Below are 17,837 nucleotides of genomic sequence, written 5' to 3'. Positions count from 1 at the left end.
GGATTAATATATAATATTGATGTGCACTCCATGTTCATATGGGGGGGAGTCATTCCAGATGTGGAAAGGGTCCTTCCGGATGCCATGAAAGGTACAAGGTGCACCCATCTGCAGGTGGTCACTCATGTCGGCACCAATAATGTGTGTCGCTATGGATCGGAGGAAATCCTCTCTGGCTTCCGGCGGCTATCTGATTTGGTGAAGACTGCCAATCTCACTAGCGGGATGAAAGCAGAGCTCACCATCTGCAGCATCATTGACAGGACTGACTGCAGACCTTTGGTACAGAGCCAGGTAGAGGGTCTGAATCAGAGGCTGAGATGGTTCTGCGACCGCGTGGGCTGCAGATTCCTCGACTTGCACCATAGGGTGGTGGGGTTTCGGGTTCTGCTGGATGGGTCAGGAGTCCACTACACACAGCAGGTCGCTACACGGGTAGCAGGGGTTGTGTGGCGTGGACTGGACAGTTTTTTTAGGTTAGATGGCCTTGGGCAAGTACAGAAAGGGAAACAGCCTCAAAGGGTGCGGGGCAAAGTCAGGACATGCGGGGACCAAGCAGCAATTGGTATTGTAATTGTAAACTGTCGAAGCTGCGTTGGTAAAGTACCGGAACTTCAAGCGCTGATAGAAAGCACCAAAGCTGAAATCATTATAGGTATAGAAAGCTGGCTTAAGCCAGAGATAAATTCTGCCAAAATTTTTACAAAGGCACAGACGGTGTTTAGAAAGGATAGATTGCATGCAACTGGTGGTGGTGTGTTTGTCGCTGTTAGTAATAGTTTATCCTGTAGTGAAATAGAAGTGGATAGTTCCTGTGAATTATTATGCATGGAAGTTATACTCAACAACCAAGCTAGGTTAATAACTGGCTCCTTTTACCGACCTCCCAACTCAGCAGCATTAGTGGCAGAACAACTGAGAGAAAATCTGGAATACATTTCACATAAATTTCCTCAGCGTGTGATAATCTTAGGTGGAGATTTCAATTTACCAGTTATAGACTGGGACACTCAGATGTTTAGGACGGTGGTAGGGACAGAGCATCAAGTGACATTATAATGAGTGCACTATCCAAAAATTACCTCAAGCAATTAAACAGAGAACTGACTCGTGGAGATAACATCTTGGACCTACTGATAACAAACAGACCAAATTTTTCGACTCTGTAAGCACAGAACAGGGAATCAGTGATCATAAGGCTGTTGCAGCATCCCTGAATATGGAAGTAAATAGGAATATAGAAAAAGGGAGGAAGGTTTGTCTGTTTAGCAAGAGTAATAGGAGGCAGATCAAAATGAAAATTTCTGTTCCGACACTGACAATGTCGAGTGTTTATGGAAAAACTTCAAGGCAATCGTAAAATGCATTTTAGACAGGTACGTGCCGAGTAAAACTGTGAGGGACGGGAAAAACCCACCGTGTTTCAACAACAAAGTTAGGAATCTACTGCAAAAGCAAAGAGAGCTTCACTGCAAATTTAAACGCAGCCAAAGCCTCTCAGACAAACAGAAGCTAAACAATGTCAAAGATAGCGTAAGGAGGGCTATGCATGAAGCATACAGTGAATTCGAAAGTAAAATTCTATGTACCGACTTGACAGAAAATCCTAGGTAGTTCTGGTCTTACGTTAAATCAGTAAGTGGATCGAAACATCATATCCAGACACTCTGGGAGGATAATGGAATTGAAACAGAGGATGACATGTGTAAAGCTGAAATACTAAACACCTTTTTCCAAAGCTGCTTCACAGAGGAGGACCACATTGCATTCCTTCTCTAAATACTCGCATGAACGAAAAAATGGCTGACATCGAAATAAGTGTCTAAGGAATAGAAAAGCAACTTAAATCACTCAACAGAGGGAAGTCCTCTGGATCTGATGGGATACCAATTCATTTCTACACAGAGTAAGTGAAAGAACATGCTCCCTTTCTAACAGCCGTGCACCGAAAATCTCCAGAGGAACTTAAGGTTCCAAATGATTGGAAAAAGAGCACAGGTAGTTCCAGTTTTCAAGAAGGGTCATCAAGAAGATGTACAAAACTATAGGCGTATATCTCTGACATCAATCTGTTGTAGAATTTTAGAACATGTTTTTTGCTCGTGTATCATGTCATTTCTGGAAACCCAGAATCTACTCTGTAGGAATCAACATGGATTCTGGAAACAGAGATCGTGTGAGACCCAACTTGCTTTATTTGTTCATGAGACCCAGAAAATATTAGATACAGGCTCTCAGGTATAAGCCATTTTCCTTGACTTCTGGAAGGCGTTCGATACAGTTCCGCACTGTCACCTGATAAACAAAGTAAGAGCCTACCGAATATCAGACCAGCTGTGTGGCTGGATTGAAGAGTTTTTAGCAAACAGAACACAGCATGTTGTTCTCAATGGAGAGACGTTTACAGACATTAAAGTAACCTCTGGTGTGCCATAGGGGAGTGTCATGGGACCATTGCTTTTCACAATATATATAAATGACCTAGTAGAACGTGTCGGAAGTTCCATGCGGCTTTTCGCAGATGATGCTGTAATATACAGAGAAGTTGCAGCATTAGAAAATTGCAGTGAAATGCAGGAAGATCTGCAGTGGATAGGCACTCAGTGCAGGAAGTGGCAACTGACCCTTAACATAGACAAATGTAATGTATGGCGAATAGATAGAAAAAAAGGATCCTTTATTGTATGATTATATGATAGCAGTACAAACACTGACTGGTAGCAGTTACTTCTGTAAAATATCTGGGAGAATATGTACGGAATAATTTGAAGTGGAATGATCATATAAATTTGGTAAGGTGGGTGCCAGGCTGAGATTCATTGGGAGAGTCCTTAGAAAATGTAGTCCATCAACAAAGGAGGTGGCTTACAAAACACTCGTTTGACCTATACTTGAGTATTGCTCATCAGTGTGGGATCCATACCAGGTCGGGTTGACAAAGGAGATAGAGAAGATCCAAAGAAGAGCGACGTGTTTCGTCACACGGTTGTCTGGTAAGCGTGATAGCGTTACGGAGATGTTTAGCAAACTCAAGTGGCAGACTCTGCAAGAGAGGCACTCTGCATCACATTGTAGCTTGCTGTCCAGGTTTCGAGGAGATCACGAATGTAAAATTAGAGAGATTTGAGCGTGCACGGAGGCTTCTGGCAGTCATTCTTCCTGTGAACCATACGCGACTGGAACAGGAGAGGGAGGTAATGACAGTAGCACGTAAAGTTCCCCCCGCCACACACCGTTGGGTGGCTTGCGGAGTATAAATGTAGATGTAGAAATATTCTCCCTCAAACTGTAGGTGAAATCATTGGTTTGGATGTTTTTGGCCTCTTCCTGAAGTCTTGTGGGTATTTAACTCAAATTTTGGTAGTGTGGAACTATTTTCAAAGTTTGTTCACTTCTTTCCACTGAGAAAAGCTAACAGTAAGATCATCATTAAAAATTAGAGGAAGACTGCATTCAGAATACCATTCTCCCATGTTGTATTCTGTCAGATAGTGGACCGCGGTTCCACTGTAAAATGTGGAATGCATTCATTGAAGAGAAGAAGGAACTTCATATTGCTACAGCTTCAAATCTCACTGAATGTATGATACATGAATTGGGACGATTGTTCAGAGCATATTGTGGGGAGAAGCATAAGAAATGGAATCATAAGTTGTCTGACTTTGATGATGTGATAAATAGTTTGACTCATAATAGCACTGGTCTGCCACCCTGCACAATCTTATTTGCCAAAGAATCTAACAACATTTTCTATGAAATGATTAATTTTCTGTCACAAGTTGAATTAACCGCAAAAGAGAAACAGCAATTAGCATTGAAACAGATGGAGAAGATACCAATGGCAAGGAAAGTGAGACAAGTCTGTTTAGTGAAACCTGTCACGTATAAAATTGGAGAACTTGTTCTAATTCTGTCACATTTCAAGTCTTCAATGGATAAGGATGAAATCAAGAAACTTCTATATTATTACCTGCAACCATTTCAAATTTTGAAGATAGTGCATCCTAATTCTGCTGAACTAGAAAAACTTAATGACGAAAAATACTTTGGACTTCATGAATGATGTGGAAAATATTAAATTGTTCCATCAGTGTGTGGAAAAACAATGAAAGTGAAAGGTAAATCAATAATATTGTGCTAATGGTATGATTGTTTAGACTGCATGAGTATCTGTCCTGGTGATGTAGGTTAAGGAACTGTTTGAGTGTTCTGCCTGTGATTTGTTACTGAATAATCAGTAACAGTGTTCTAGTGAAGAGGTGTCTTTAGTGTGTGAATAGTGGCAATAGGTTATTGACTAAATTATGGTGCATTTCAGACTGTGTAGTGATATAGGGTTCAACTGACATTTGATTGTGACTGTTAATTTTGTGATGCAGTGGCACAAGTTTGTTTTGGAATGATTCTGCCATGTGTTTTCTTTCTATGTTCAGAGGTAGCGGCCAGCAGTGTTACATCATCATAACATCAGACAATGCAACCATGTGACTCATGAGAGGTGATCAATATCACAGCATGTGATGTCAACAGTTCACGAGAATTTTGTTGCTATTTTGTCACAGCAGTGCACTCTTAATGCCAAATTGCCAAATGGAGTGCACATTTCAAACTCAGTGGATTTCTGTGTCTGTCCATGCATCAGTCATATTTGTACATGTAATACTTTGGAAAATATAGAACTCTGAAAATGAGTGAATCGTTTGTAGGAGCCCTATATAGTGGAAATTTTTTGACCCTGTATAGTGGAAATTTTTGTATGAAGTACAAAAATTAATCATAACCTTGTGTATTTTCTTATTTGCTGCTCAGCATTTCCTCTGTGTGGTAAGTTCTACATCGACACTTACACCGTTACTCTGCAAACCACAGTGAAGTCTGTGGCAGAGGATACGTATTGTTGAACCACATATTAGGGTTTCTTTTCATTCCGTTCTCATTTGGAGTATGGGAAAAATTACACAAGCATGAGAGAAGACATCAGACAGAACAACACATTCAGAATCTCAGAAGACCATCACCATGACTATACCAACTGAAGGTGCAGCTTTGGACTCTCTCTCTCTCTCTCTTTTTTGGTGGTGTGGCACCCCTCTTTGTATTGCCATTTTCTTTCTGGTTCAAAGTGGTGATGCCATGTTTCATCAGCTGTGATGATGTTTAACAAAAAACTGTCGAGATTAGCCTTGCAATATGCAAGCAATTCTGCACAGATGGTCCTTCATTGCTCCTTATGGTCTTCTGTTGCATGGCAAGGAACTCTGCAAGCACACTTTTGAGTACCCCAACTACCAACAGAGATGTCCAGTTGAGCAGCGAGGTGTTTGATTGTGATCCATTGATCACCTCAAATGAGAGTGTCTGCATGTTCCAACATTGCAGGAGTCACAGCAGCATGTGGCTGATTGGTACATGGGTGATCTAAAAGATTTACATATTGCAGTGATGACAGACACCTCACCCTACAACTCACCATGCCTTTGTTCATGTCCAGATCTCCAAAGACATTCTGCAAACCCCTATGAATATATTCAGTTCTCTGGTTTTCTGCCAAAAGAATCTCGATGACAGTTCTGTCCTTCAAACACACCCTGTTTGGAAGGGTATGCACAGTGCTGCCATGTGTTGGAACTTTATGAAACTATAGGGGCTGAAATGGAAATATTCCATTATGTCCCACAAAAAATTTCGCATGTTTTCAACTGAAATTGGCAGAGAAAAGAAAAAGTGTTGCGTTACTAATTGAATTCCCTCATGTATTCCTAGGTTCCTCACTTAACACTGGTTTCTGAAATTTTTAGGTAGGTTTTTGTGGAACCATTGGTGTCTTGTCTTCAAATCTGCCAGTTGAAGTATCCCAGATTTCCATAAAATAAACCTGTGGCCACTGATTCTGCCAGTTCAAGTATCCCAGATTTCCATAAAATAAACCTGTGGCCACTGATTCCAACCTCCTTTTATACATTCAATATGTTACATATATTTGGCATCAGTCCCACACACCTGAGCTGTATTCTAGGATGGGTTACATGAGTGTTTTGTAAGGGATACTAATTTAATTTTCCTGGTATTCTATCAGTGAATTGAAATCTGCCATCTGCCATCCTTTAGTAGAGCCTACGTGATTATTGCATTTCATATTCTCACAAATTGTTACACCCAGGCATTTCTGTATGCTTACTAATTCCAGTTGTGACTCATTGATATTGTAGTAATAAGATTGTATGTTTTCACATTTTGTAAAGTACACAATTTTACATTTCTGAAAACTTAAACCAATTTGCCAGTCTTTGTAGCACTTTGAAATCTTATAAAGATCTGACAGAATATTTGTGCAGATATTTTAAGATAGTACTTTTTATAGGTAACTGTATTATTTGTAATGAGTCTGAGGCTACTTTTAATGAGAGTGGCTTGTTTTGAGGAGTGGTGGACCTCAGTCTCTTCCTTTGTCCTGATCAGTGTTCTGCCTCTGCTGTGTTTGGAGATTTCATCTTGGTTATCTTATTTGATCAGGTTCTTTTGCAGCTGGATGTCAATGTTCCGGTATTCATAGTCCTAAAAGAAGGATGTGTTACTAAAACCAAGCAGGGTAGTGCAATGGTTGACACACTAGACTCACATTCAGCAGGATGATGGTTCAAACCTGTGTCCAGACATCCTGATTTAGGTTTTCTGTGTTTTCTAAGGAAAATGCCAGGATGGTTCCTTTGAAAGAATATGACCACTTTCCTTCACCGTCCTTCCATCCTTCCTTTATCTGAGCTTTTGCACCATCTCTAATGACCTCATTGTCAATGGGACCTTAAACACTAATCTTCTCCTCATCCTCCATGTTTTTCAACTGTTTTCATACCACAATTTGTAGTTTGTGTGTAGGCAGTGTTCAGCAGCTGATGATTTTGTTGGCTGCCAAAGGTCAGTCTGCCATTTATGTTCAGTGCACCTTTCTTCAATCATGCATATAGATTGTCTGATGTATGCTTTTACACATTTGCATGGTATGTGGTAAATGCCAGGTTTATTTGAATCCCAGATTATCTTTTACTGATCCTAACAGGGATTCAGTCCTGGTTGGTGAGTAGTATGACCATTTGATCTTGTGTCAGTATCCTGCTATATTGCCAGCATGTAGGCTGTGGCTGTGGGTTTATCCTCCTTGTGTATTGGTTGTGGTGTGGCCTTTGGCCTAAAAGTGTTTCGAATTTGGCAGTGATTGTTGCCAATTTTCTGGAACGTGACATTAGTGTTGGTTAGTCCTGACATTGAACTTTGTTTCTCAGATATCACACGAGCTCAGTTGGGTAGAGTGTTTAGCAGTCCTTATCTTTGTGAAGGATGATGACAACTGGATGCATTAAAATATTGGTATGCTGAGTTACCTTGTGGTAGACACTCTGTAGCAGCCATCCATCTGGTCTTCTCTGTAGCTGAACATACAAGAATAGTAGCTGGCTGATTTACCCCACCTCCATTGTAAACTGTACTTGTTTGTGAATGTAGTGTAGGTGTTCCAAGAAAACTTGTAGGTCTTCTCTCCCATGTGACCTTATGATGAATGTATCATCAACATATCTCTAGAGATCTGCTGGTTTTAATGGTGCCAATTCTAGCACCCTAATCTCGAAATCTTCCACATACCCATTACCTACCACAGGTGACTGGAACCTGGCACTGAATCTGCTCCAGATTCACAGAGGCAGAACACCAAGTAGGATTAGTGTAGAGCACAGGCTAAGGGCCACCACTTGCCTCCTGAGTGTGAATCATCCACACCAATGTACCTAGCACGTTTCCTGATTGATGTGTGGGCCAGAAGTGAAGGAAGGGAGTTGGCAGGTATGTATCACACTACCTGGGTCAGGACACCAGTCAGCAGGAGTAACTGATGATGATGATGCCAAATTAGGCCATAGAAAATTCATTCTACAGAGGTAAATCAATGTGGGCACATGCTTGATAAACTTTCAAACAACATATTTGTTGTGGAAACATACAAACACACCATATTAACATTGTCACTTTACATAGAATGTATACCATGGAGGGTTGATGCCATCATTAACTGCTATATTAGGTACATATCTATACAGAACATGGTCAAACATTTGTCTTATACCTTGAGCCACTGTCCAGTATGTGCTCAGGCCCAAGGCCGAAGGTTTAGAGTTTGTAGCAGCCTGATGTTTCCATGTAAACAGAGTTGCAGGGCAGGTGCAACATTACTATCCATCAGTGTGGTGTCACAGCTTGGACGGTGCTGCTCCTCATGTGCACATTCTGATGGTATCATGCCAAACTCTGGCTTTTAAGCTTGCCTAGGGCCAGCTTAAGCTAGGGCTTATGCAAACAGTGGAATGGGCATCCTGAGTGTTATCATGTTGTCAGTGGTATTATGCTAGTGCACTGCATTTATAATAGAAGGAACTCTGATAATGCTTGTATTGTACTTTTCTTGGAAAAAGCTAGTTAAGATAGCTTATACTGTGCTTAGTTGCAAGTTATATATGCATCTCTTATTGTGAATAAACTGTGTTAGTAAGATGCGTAGGTCACCTTTTACAAAAGTCACAACAACTCATGAGCTGCGACATACACAAAATGGAGTTTGGACAATTTTGTAATTAAGCAAGAATGCAGATTTTCAAACATGGGACATTTACAACAACTTGAGATGCAAACCATGCACCCATCCATTGTTGTAAGGAGGCAACAAAAGCTATATTACAGGTGGTGAAAGGTGACAGGAACACATGTTACATCAATTGTGTGGCCTCTCAACCATTTAACGAACAACATGAGGAGAGGACTACTTACACAGATGACTGTAGTTCTATTTTTTGGCTTGTCAAATTTCCAATGTGGAAAGACAAAATGCCATGTTCTCATCAGGAAATCCCAAACTGTATCAGCTGATACAAAACCAAGAGCCAGTAATGAATCTGGCAGAGTTTGAGTGATTACAACATTTTATTTATTTCAATGAAGAAATATATTATTGCAGCCACATTAGAATTTTGGCTGCAAAATGCAAACTCAGCTGACAGCCTACAGGGATTAAGTAGGAATTACAGTTTTAAATGTTCATATAAGTAGGACAATGAGGACTCTGACTGATCAGTTCACACCCGACTTAGAAGTGAGGAACCACGTTGTTGGTGAAAGTTATGTGAAGAGTTCAAGCCCATCAAAGTGCCCACATAGCCCAAGCTTTGTTTCTAAAGGGAAAAGATACAGTAGCTGTCAGCTCTCTGGCACTTGTTATGCAGGACACCACACCAATCCACCTTCATGTGTTTCACGACCGGGATGACTTCATAAATGACAACACCAATGCTGATGGACTATGTCAGCAGTAGTGTTGTTGCAACTCCAGGTAGGAATATCAAGAAAGCAAGAAAAGTCAGATTGGTACTTAAATAAAGAAGACACATTAAGTTGCAGACAGACACAATTAAAGGACACTTACATAAAGCATTCAGCCACAGACTTCATCAGTAAAAGGGAGACATGCATCATTTGTACACACAAGCAAACACACCTCATGTACACATAACTGGCAACTCCAGCATCTCAAACCAAAATGCCAAGTACATCTGTGCTGCGTTCTGAAAAATTGACATGTCTGTAGATTTCTCACTCACTCAGATCACTTCCATAGGCATTCTGGCCCAAGATGCCAGAGTTGGCAGTCGTGTGCATGAGATATGCATCCTTGAGCATATGACTGGTGTGTGTGTGTGTATGTGTGTGTGTGTGTGTGTATGTGTGTGTGTGTGTGTGTGTGTGTGTGTGTGTGTGTTAGGGATGAAGGCTTTAAGGCTTTAGTCAAAAGCTTTGTGTAAGTGTCTTTTAATTGAGCCTGTTTACAACTTTCCTTCATGATGCACGCAGCACTTTCCAAGCCACAGATGTGATGAAAAAGGACACCTGCGCGAGATATGTTGTAGCAGTTCCAATTTGGATATGTCCCAACCTATGGATGTGAACCAAGTGAGTGAGCAGTCTCCGAGTGTCAACTTCTCAGAACATAGTGCAGAAAGTATACTTGGCCATGTTGATTTACAAATGCTCTGTGAGTTTCCTTTGGGCACTGGCGCTTGTATAACTCCTAAACCAATGTATTTACTACAGTTTAGGGTCGTTGCCGTTGCAAGTAGCTGAGACAAATCATTGGGCCTCTGAACATCATCATATGCCTTTGCTAGGAAAGTTTCCAGTTTTCTTTACTTATAATCATGCCATTTTTCCAGTAAATTTCGAGTGGTAGCTGACACCAAAGTGGACAGTGTTTTCCACACTTCTGATTTTACATTTCATAGAACAGTACACACATGCAATCTGAAGGTATACGTGTTATGACTTAAAGTCAGCACTGGCACACCAATCAGGAATAACAGAGCAGAGGCACTGTGAGAAGAGGTCAGCTGATCGCGCGCTGACTGACCTCCCTCCAGGTTGACAACGCAACAGCAGTGGGCCCTAGGAGAAAAGGACATAAGTGCCGTGCGTGACTAGTTGCACCCATTTCGATAGCAGCCTCAGTGTTAGCCACTTCATTAGCGACACATTGTAGCCTCTATCATTAATACTCTCTACATAGTACAGATGTGTGTTTGTGTATTCTGAAGAAGATTGATAATTTTGTATGTTGCCCTTTGCTTGCAACACATCTATCAGAGTTAAGTATTGTAATTGTCTTGCTTTAATAAAACTCATTAATACGAGTTGTTTGTCTAGTGTACCGAGTATGCAGGATTCCTAGACGCAACAATATGCATCACTTTAAAGACTCTCAGTGATAAATATGCCCAAATTTTCTCACCTGGATTAGGGAAGTGAACTCATTTCAAAGCTCATATCCCTCTTAAAGTAATGGTAGCTCCACATTTTTCAAAGCCTTTCTGGTGCCCTTGGTTTTTAAGGATGCCCACAAAATAGAGCTAGATAGGCTCATTCAGGAAGATGTATTAAGCCTATTCCCCATAGTCAATGGCTTCTCCCTTGAACAGTACACAAAACCAATGGCACCTTGAATTTTGTGACAATATCAAAGTAGGCTAACAGTCAGTGTGCAAACTAAAATGGACAGTTATCCTCTCCTACCCTGGATGAACACATTATTCAGTAAAATTGACCTTGCAGACTCATATTTTCAAATGCCCTTAGATGCACATTGCAAACTTACCTAATACTAAAGATATCATAAGCCCTATACTGTTATAAATAGTTACCATTTGGAATCTCTTCAGCTCCTGTCATATTTCAGTGTCTTACGGATCAACTATTACATGGCATCCCCAACTGTGCTGCACACCTTGACGATATTTTGGTCACAGGTGCAACTCCACAATGTCGCGCTTGTGTTCCAGAGAGTGGTAACAAGAGAACTTAAATGCAAAATGAGCAAGTGTTCTCTTATGCAACCGTTCTTGACATATTTAGGGTTTAAAGTCTTAGCAAATGAATTGGAACCAACAAATGATTATGTTTTGGTGATCAATAAAATGTGGTCCCCCATGAATGTCAGACTTAAAAAAAAGTATTTCTGGGTAAGGTCAACTATTCTGGTCAATTCATTGCCAAATTAGCAAACCTCTCTTACCATTGAACCAACATCATGAAGGCACACATTCTGAATCATCACCTTGCTGTCAACAAGCTTGCCAGGGTATAAAAGATTGTCTTAAGTGGGCACTGTGTTTAGTGACATACACTGAACACTCCTAATCAGCATCTGGTAGCTGTGATCGAGACTTCCCCTCGCAATATCACCACAGTCCTAGCCCATAAATAGCCTGAAGGCACCAAGTGTGCTATTGCATATGCTTCTAAGATCTTATGTGCTTCTCAGCTATATTATTCTCAAATAGAATTGGAGGCATTCATCATTATTTGTGAAGTCCAGAAATTTAAATAATTATTTATGGTGAGAAATTTCATTTTGACCTGTTGCTTACCATCTTTGGCCCCAAGCATCGCTTACCAAACTGGACTGTTCATCATCTCCAACACTGGGTACCATACTTGTCTAATTTTCATTATTCTATCCACTATCAAGCAGCAGTGTTACACACAAATGTGAACACACTGTCCCAATTTTCCATGGGTCTTGACGCAGCTATCAACCAACATGAATTGGTGTGTTTCCAGCTCCATTCAGATCCGGATTCAGCTGTTTCCACCTTTACCTTAATTTTGCATGATGTTGTGGTCAGTACACATGACAAACCAACATTACACCACCTTATTCACTATGTACAGCACAGCTGGCTGGCCTCATCTCCCTGGCCCGAATTTCATCTCTAATGGCCATGGTGGTATCAACTGCACCTCTGCCAATGATTTCTGTTGCAAGCCTCAAATGATGACCTCTGCTTCATTCTGACCTCTCCTTCTCTTCTGCCCCAAGTGCTGCACCACCAGCACACTGTATGTCTTGGATGAAAAGTTTGGTACGACAACATGTACTCTGGTCAAGTATTCACCCCAGCATCGTGGACCTAGTCCGCCATGATTTCAACTGTTAGGCCTGTCAAGTTGTACTTTCCTAGAGGGTCTCAGCCTTGTCAGCCTTGCACTATGCTGCAGAATTGTGTAATTGTAGAATTTGCTGGTCTCCTTTTGGGCTTCGTGTGTTTGCTCACGATGAGATTCCTTCTCTCACTTTCCTTTTGTGTTCTGTATTTCTCAGATCACTATTGCAGCTAATAATCACATCCTTGGAAAATGCCTTTGCCCTTGAAGGCATCCCACAAACCATTATTTCTGATAATGGAATGGAGCTTACCCACAGTCACTTGACAGTTTTGCATCTGTGAAGGGATTCAACACAGTCACACTGCACCTTTTTGCCTGGCCTCTAATAATAGTGCAGTATGCTTTATCTAAACACCTTTAAAACCCAGGTCCACAAGGAAATGATGTCTACACTATACCTAATGCTCTCTGTAGCTTTTACATGGCCACCCCTATTGGGGGCCCCGATTGAGTGGCTTCACGGTCACTCTCACCACACTATTTTGGATGTGCAGGTAATCGCCAAGGCCTCTCCCTTCTAGGTGTGGCAGGGGTGTGAGGGCCCAGCAGTTTGGATGCCACACAGTATGGATCCATGGGACAATTTCCACTCGCCATGGACTTGAGTTCTATACTGTGGCCTCTGCCCACTGGCTTCTACTGTGCCATCTTCCTCTTTGCCATTCTAGTCAGCAGCCACTTGCTTCTCCAACCCTGGCAGATCCTCTCATCCTGTGGTGACTCCAATATCTACCATCAAGCCTCATTCAACATCAATCTTCTGCAGTGATGACCATGGACATGGACCCATTGCCTTCCCCAATGGCGATTCATCCAGACCACGCACCACTTACATATTCTGCGTGGTGGTTGCTGCTTGTGGAGCAAAGTAGTATAGTGGCACCACCAACATTACCGTTACTATTATTACTGACTCCTATGGCATCACTACTCAGAGTGCGCTGATCCTCAGACATGCCTTCTGCCAGAATCATGCCAGACTCTGACGCTTAAGCCAGCCTACAGTTGGTCTCAGCCAGTGTCAATGCGAGCAGTGTGTTGCATGTCACAGGCGTCACCATAATGCCTACAGTGTTATTCTCATGAGGTCTATTTGAGCCAGAACTCTCTCTCTCTCTCTCTCTCTCTCTCTCTCTCTCTCTCTCTCTCTCTGTCTGTGTGTGTGTGTGTGTGTGTGTGTATGTGTAACTTTTTTTCCCCCTGTGAATAAACTATGTTAGTAGCTCTTTTGGTAGTCATTGTTGCTACAACTGCTTCGTGTTTACTGACATCACATTTGGATGTAGAAATCCTCAAAGAGAGATCTAATATATTGCCATCGCACTTGGTCTTGTGATGCAACTGCTCTAAGCAGTTTTGAAAGAAAGCATGTTCCCTGCTCACACACCATGTTTTATAATTACTGAAACACATACAGTTCATTTCTGTACAATAATTTCACAAGAGTATAGTTGATATAAGATCTGTGTATAGTAGTTTAACTGTATATTTTTTTCTTCTTAAACATCAGTAAACTGCTGAATGAAAAATGTACATACCTACAGATATGACGAAGGAATACAATATTTGAAATGGTAAATGGCAGTAAAGACACAGAAAACAGAGCAAGTTCGTACGACTTGCTGAAAAACTGGCCCATTGTTTCACTAATTGTTCTGTCCTGGTAACTGCTGTAGGTAAATAAGGATAGCAACGAGGCTCAATTCATGTAATTACCTGAATTTCAGTAAGGCCAACACAATGGACATTTGATAGCTCTGGACTGTTGTTGGTGCTAGCAGTCAGAAGAAAGTGCATGTGCTTTTCTTCCTAGTTTCAGATAACAGTAGCAGAGTCATACCTGTAGCCACACTTCAAATTAGTAGCAATTATTGATTTGATGGCACTGTTGCACCAAGAGTTTGTACTGCAAGCATCATGTACTACAAACTGTGATACCAAACAGGTTTGTACTCTTCTGATGTTGTATCAGAGAGTACTATGTTAACGCTGAATGGAACAAATTTGTGTTCAGTGATGAGAGCTGATTTTGCCTTGTCATTATGATGGTATTTTGCAAGTGTGCGAGTGTATACCTGTCCCTTTTTCCCTCCTAAGGTAAGTCTTTCTGGTCCCAGTATTGGAATGACTCCTTACCCTCTCCCTTAAAACCCACATCCTTTCGTGTATCCCTCTCTTTCCCTCTTTCCTGATGAAGCAACTGTGGGTTGCAAAAGCTTGAGTTTTGTGTGTGTGTTTGTGTTTGTTAGTGTCTCTATCAACATACCAATGGTTTCGTTTGGTAAGTTACATCATCTTTGTTTTTAGATATATTTTTCCCACATGGAATGTTTCCCTCTATTATATTATTTCTAACATGGCTACAGTAATCCCTACATTCAGCTGCAGGGCTGTATTGTAGAAGAGGAGGATATATAAACTACTGAAATTCTCGTTCAAAACAGTCAAGCCATATGTCTGCTTATAAGTATATACAATGTAAAATGTGTCCATCAACAATGGAGAGTCATTCATCTGCAGAGACAGAAAAATACGATGATCAGACTGCAGTAAAATCTTATGATATGACTAGCCTCTCCTACAGCTCCAGCATTTTGTTGAGAAATGGAACAAGAGCTTCACCTGGGTGTGATTCTGGGCAGTTTAATGAAGGTAATCTGTCAAGGACCATGGTTTGAGTGAGGTTTAGTTTTCTTATTAGTGCAGCATTAGTGTATTAGCAGATTAATGTAAAGGGAAAAAAGGTATCATGATACTTAAGAAGTAGCTTTACTGCAATGCCTGAGTACAGGAAATCAAAATATTAAATAACTTGTATGAAATTAGTTTGTATGGAAAAAGGCAATGAATGTGGAAAACAGAACATTAAGTCATTCAAAGATCTCCAATATAATATAAATTCCAACATAAGAAAATGGTTTAATTGGTACTTTTCTTCCTAATAATTATATACCAAAGTAAAAAATACAATGCAATAATTAAAAAATGTTTTTTCAGTTTCACACTTTTTGCTGCTATCAATTACTAAGCACAGTTTTGATACAAAAATACAGCATTTTGTTCACAATTAGTCTGATAATCATACACAGTAGCTTCTCACATGACATCACTTAATTCACAGAAATATATCTCAAAGTGGCATAAAAAGTTGACACAAATACAGTTGAAGACAACTATTAGGATGTTTAATGTTCTCATGGGTATGCTGCCAGATTGTTGTGTCTTATTGACACAATATTTCAACAGTGTACATTGTTGTTGTCATCATGAGAGCTTATGACTATTACGTGTCTGCAGTCATCAGTTACACAAGCAAAGACACTTGAAAGATTCAAATTATATTAAATATGCAGGAGCTTCAGAAAGTAAGTTACACATGTTGTCCCACACTAATACCAATTCGCAACAAGAGTGATGCGTTGTTAGAAAAGACCACACATTTCAGGATTGCTCAAGACACAGTTTTTAAGAAATTATGACATATTATTATATGGATGAAATGCTGTGTTGTGTACAGCCATAGTGAAATGCTGCCAAGAGTTTGACCAAGGCTGCATAGAAGTTGGAGACGGTGGTCGGCAGGTACAGGTCTTGCACCATGCAGTTTATCTGGGGAAACAGCACTTCTCAAATGGATCTGTGACCACGAAGTGGATTTCTATAATTGAGGAAATGAATGATTGGTAAAACATTCTGACCATTGTTTACAGAAACTTGGTGACTATGTTGAAAAATGGTGTCACATATCTCTGTCTCTTTGAAGTTTAGTGAGGCATTCAATAAATATTACATTGCATTCCTTAATGATATTTAACTTACTTTCTTAAGTCCCCACGCACATAAGAAAAATTTATGTCAATAAATTAACTGACTTAAATAACAAACAAAAACTTGGTGCTATAACATTCTTGAGGTGGCAAAATGTAGAAGCTGCTAACTATATGATTTTATACTTTAAATTACGCCAAATTTCCTCTATCAGCTTTCTTCACATTTTTAATTCTGCAGTAAACTGTTGTGTGTTATGCCAATAGATAATGATCAACAAGTGCTGCAGAGCAAAGTTCCATCATGTGTCAAGACATAGACAAAGAGAATTAAAGATGATGGAAGAGGACAGATGTCAGAAATCAGTGGGAGACTCTAAATGGCATTCATCAAATTGTTTCAAGCCCACATCAGAGAGCAACTGAATAGAATGTTTATAGACGGTAGTCTATTCAAACATTAAGTATACCAGAAAGAGCGTAAGTTTCATTTTTCCCAAATTAATTTTTTGATTCAAATGTGTGTGTATAATAACTGGATTCAGCTATAACAGCATCTCATTAATTCAAACATAATTTTTAGAATGGGAAAGTAGCACTGAAAACACAATCTCCTTATCTTAAAAAACATTAACATGAGTGAAATTTATTGTCAATCTGGAGCCCCAGTTGTTTGTGGATTATGGGCAAAAATAAGAATAAACAGTGTGAAGAAGGATGAGAAACATTGTAAGTGGGAGAAATTTACTCTGAAGGTCAGGTCTTGAGAGACATAGCAACACTTTTTCCCTCTTTTTGCATCTTATAATGATTATTCCATGATGACAAAACTTTCTTATGAAAAATCAAGTTTTTGTATTAACAAACACAATCGGTAAATTTTGTATCAGCTACTATTTTATGTATTTTCAATATAGTCTTTTTTTTGTTTGTCAAACAGAACATTGTTTATGGAGCACCAAATGAAAATATGGCTTATGAGTGCCAATTTGAAATAACATTCTTGTATAATTGGAGAATGTGGTCTTTGCAACTTATCACTTCTTATGTTTATAATGCAAATGTCACCAAAGTTCAAATATAAAATTGTCACATATAAGCTCAATCCTGATCATAAATACAGAACATTAGTAAAATGACTTATTGACCGGAAAATTAAATAGTTTTCTGGATAATTGTTTCCTGGTGTTCCTGGGTATACCAATATAAAATACATTTTTGTCATCTGCACAATTCAACAAAAATTTTTTAACTCAAAAATTTCAATACCAGTATTTGATTTTAATTTTAAAATTATAGCAACTATTTGTGTTTAATTAAGAAAATTAATATACATACATTGTTTTTGGATTCTGTTGTTCGCCATATTACACAAGTTCTATATTTCTGATGTAGCAATATAATTTTGTCAAAGCTGAAGGTAAAGCACTCATCATTTTGCGACAGTTTGTGACCATTTGTAAATTCATAAAAATATATCTGAATTTTAGAGTTTGAGTAGTGAGATAAAATATTATATCTTCATCTTGTTAC

At 39.7% G+C, this 17,837-nt stretch overlaps 1 long non-coding RNA gene across 1 annotated transcript in view; it reads left to right on the top strand.

Moving 5' to 3' along the window:
• LOC126281200 (uncharacterized) overlaps positions 1 to 17,235 on the top strand; it is a 36,057-nt gene extending 18,822 nt beyond the window's left edge. Inside the window, exon 2 of the long non-coding RNA XR_007551230.1 lies at positions 16,572 to 17,235. This is a non-coding gene — a long non-coding RNA (uncharacterized LOC126281200). The remainder of the gene's footprint in view (positions 1 to 16,571) is intronic.
• Positions 17,236 to 17,837: the final 602 nt, after the last annotated feature.

This window comes from Schistocerca gregaria, chromosome 7, assembly GCF_023897955.1.
Source record: "Schistocerca gregaria isolate iqSchGreg1 chromosome 7, iqSchGreg1.2, whole genome shotgun sequence".
NCBI lineage: Eukaryota > Metazoa > Arthropoda > Insecta > Orthoptera > Acrididae > Schistocerca > Schistocerca gregaria.
Note: the sequence above shows the minus strand (reverse complement) of the source record. Positions and strands in the feature narration are given on the sequence as shown.